Consider the following 3641-nt stretch of genomic DNA (forward strand, 5'->3'; position numbering starts at 1 on the left):
TCTCCCTTGTAGTTGAGGCTGGCCGTGAACTTAGGGTGATCTTCCTCCCTCACCACCACAACCTGCTATTATTTTTATCAACATATTCACAACACGGACGGACATGGTCCTGAGCCAATTTGGAACAGGTTGGGATGGGGTGAGGCCTGCGAAGACCAAGTTTGATGAAGCATGCCATCAAGTCCTGGCTCATTCCTGTGGAATTGCATTACATGCCGCTTCTCCTCCTCCTCCTTCTCCATTTCCTCCTCCTTTTCCTCTCCCTCTCCTCCTCCTCCTCCTCCTCCTCCTCCTTCTCTTCCTCCTTCTCCTCCCTCCTCCTCCTTCTCCTCCTTCTCCTTCTCCATTTCCTCCTCCTTTTCCTCTCCCTCTCCTCCTCCTCCTCCTCCTCCTCCTCCTTCTCTTCCTCCTTCTCCTCCCTCCTCCTCCTTCTCCTCCTTCTCCATTTCCTCCTCCTTTTCCTCTCCCTCTCCTCCTCCTCCTCCTCCTTCTCCATTTCCTCCTCCTTTTCCTCTCCCTCTCCTCCTCCTCCTCCTCCTCCTCCTCCTCCTCCTCCTCCCTCCTCCTCCTTCTCCTCCTCCTCTTCCTTCTTATTGTTTCTTCTTTGTTCCCACAACTCAGACACCTGAGGGAGACCTAAATGGCTACACTGCTCCCATATCTGTGTACCTCGCCATACTGGACTCACACCAGGGATGCCATAAATGCTACTCACGGAGCTCCTACATTCATCAGTCCCGAGCGCAGCTCCCAGTAGCAGAGTGTTGTGCTCACGCTGGTAGGTGTTATAGTCCACTTGTCACAACACCATGTACTAGTGAGTTGGTTAATAAATTGGTACTTTTCAAAACTAATTCCTGTAGCCCCTAGAAACTTAAAATACCAGAGTTCAGGAAACATGTGCATATGCCTCCCGAAAGGATAGTATCTATAAATGGTTTTGTGGTCCCTCTAGGTATTGCATTAATGTGCATGTGCAATATGAGAGTACACATACATGCATAAGCATGTGCACACAGCTGGTAGCATGTCTTCCCATGTACTTCGCTATATGGCAGCTGAAGTCTTGGGCATGCTACGTGTTCACAGCACCTGTGTGCAATCCTGGCCTCGGAAGAGATGGCTCCCAAGGTTAATGCTTTTGATAAGCTCTTGATATTGGTAAATCGACATTTGAAAAGGCAATTACATGCAGTTATGCTTCACAAGTCACTGTCTTGGTGAATTGATATTTGAATTTGAAAATATGATTCCCTTATTCTCAGCCATATCAGAATTTAACAAATTTTCATTTGTCTACTTGAATCTCTTTGCTTCTTCCATTTAGACTACTTTTAATTATGTGTGTTTTCCCTAACTCCTCTAAATGAAGAACCATCATGTTTAAAACGTGTTGCTAAATTAGATTTTTAAAAATATCTGACTCTAAATATTAATAATAAAGAATTAAGAACTGGCTAATTGGTATTCATATGAATAGGAATTTGTATAAATTTTAAAGTCCTTTATGACTTAAAATCTTTAGACTTTCACACCATTATAACGCTTCTCTCTGGAAGTAGCCCGACAGCGAACGCTTCTCCCACTTCTTCACCGAGTGTCCAAGACGCTGAGCGCACAGCGGACGTTCAGCCCGTCTGGATTCCTCACAGCGGCACAGGCAGGGCTAACGTGCTGGCCCGCCTGCACTGATGGGCCTCTTCCTCTTCAGGGAGCCCCTGCTCTAGTGAAGCTCATCATGAAGCTAAACGGAGATTTACGGGGTTCACACAGGAGCTCTGTATCTTAAGCGGGAAAGACGGAATCCGTGGGTGAAACATACACTGAAGCAAATACAGCCAGCTCCTGTTGAGGCCAGGGCCAACCTACCCAGAAACAGGAAGCTGGTTAGAAGAAGGTATCCAGAGATCATGCCTATTAAAATCTGCTTGTTGGATATGCATATGAAAAGGCAGTCTTGTAAGCTACACGGCTCTTCTTCCACATGTGGCTGGTTACCGAAACAGAACTGTGGTGCGTGCTGAGCGCCAGCCCACGGCGTGCCCTCTGCTCCGGTGGCACACTGTAGCACATTACCTCCGCCCTGCCTTCGGTTCTATTTGCACCCCTGGGAAACTTGCGCTGTGACACCAGCAGCAGCCACTAGTGCACAGGGACTTGATAAGTGATGGAATCTAAATCCCACCAAAGAAGGCGGAGGAGCGAGCCCAGAGCTGGCATAGGAGGGCACAGGGCTCCGGAGACCAAGCAGTCCCTTCTGCATGGTCCGTGCATCTTTCCTGAGACGCCTCAGCAGCTGAACATTTGGTGCTGAGGGAATCACTCTGATCTCAGCACCAGAAGACAATCACCAATGTGAATAAGGTAATGGCAGTGAGCCAGCATTTTTCACAAACACCTTGGCTAAAAGAGATTTTGCATTTTTCCCTGTAGTGGATGCTGGATAGAGTACCTGCGGTGGGGACCCTAACACAGCTTTGGAGATAGCACCTGTGGCTTCTGCATTATGCTCTGTGATTAGGCTAACCGTAATTTATTAATACAAAGGCGTCAGCACTGTGATGTCATACATTACCTCTGTTTTCAAAATGAAATTGGTGTTGGTTTCTATCTTATCCAAATTGAATTCCTCCATGTATCATATAAACTTCTCATGGAAATGGAACTTGGTTTTCACAAGCCCTTCGGATTTTTGTTTGTCTCAGGACAGGGTCTGGCTATGTAGCCCAGGACAGCCACGAACCAGCAGCGGCCCTCCTTCCTCAGCATCCCAAGTACTGGGAAGAAAGGCATGCCCCACCAAGCCCAGCTGAATTGAATTTTTAATGGAAAAAAAGGCTTTATTTCTATTCAAATCCCAACTTTTCTTGGACCAAATGCAAACCCTACGAAATTGTGTTCCAATATTCACTGTAATTACTCGGGGAAGGATACATTACGCACTGACACGCGCAGCACTGAGGACCATGAAAGACAGGAAGAGCATCCCGGGGAGAGAAAGGAGATGCGCTGCACGGCACGTCTGGATGCAAAGTGTTGACTCGGGTAGAGAACAGGGATGCAGGTTCTGTTCTACGCCAGACTTTCGGACGAGTGCGCCCGGGGGCGGCCTGAAGCCGCTCCTCGCAGCTGCGATTGTGGCCCCTACAACTGCGCCGCGGCTTCCCTCGGATCCGACCTGCATCCGCTCTGAATGAGAGCAGGCCGGAGCCACAGTCTCTCCGCCAGGCGCCGCCGCGCTTTCAGCTGCGCCTCGGACGGTTTCAGGGCTCCGCCGCAGTCCGCCCCGGGTCTGCAGCCGACTCGGGATGATCGGTGGGGGTGGGCTCAGAGGCGGCGGCGTGACGTGGGCCCTCGCGGGAGACCTGACTTAGCCGGCGGTGACAGTGAAGCCCTCCGGTGACAGCGCGTGAGCCGCCGTGTGCACGCGGACGCGGCCCCGAGCTGGCCCCAGGCCCTGGGACAGCCGCTGCACGAGGAGGCTTTGTGCAAAGGAGTTGCCGCTTCCGCTTCCTAGGCGAGTTTTAATTTGTGCCGCACGCTCTCACCCATTTCTACTTCTCGGCCAAGTTCACCCTCTACATACAGCCATTTATGTTAACATACACTTATTTCTCTAGTATCTTTTTTGAAAAGCCTCA

At 50.0% G+C, this 3641-nt stretch overlaps 1 pseudogene; it reads right to left on the minus strand.

The window, feature by feature from the left end:
* Positions 1 to 3370: 3370 nt before the first annotated feature.
* The window catches only part of LOC111813495, a 46109-nt pseudogene continuing 45838 nt past the window's right edge, over positions 3371 to 3641 (minus strand).

Source organism: Octodon degus, unplaced genomic scaffold (genome assembly GCF_000260255.1).
Source record: "Octodon degus isolate 3935 unplaced genomic scaffold, OctDeg1.0 scaffold00193, whole genome shotgun sequence".
Taxonomy (NCBI): Eukaryota; Metazoa; Chordata; class Mammalia; order Rodentia; family Octodontidae; genus Octodon; species Octodon degus.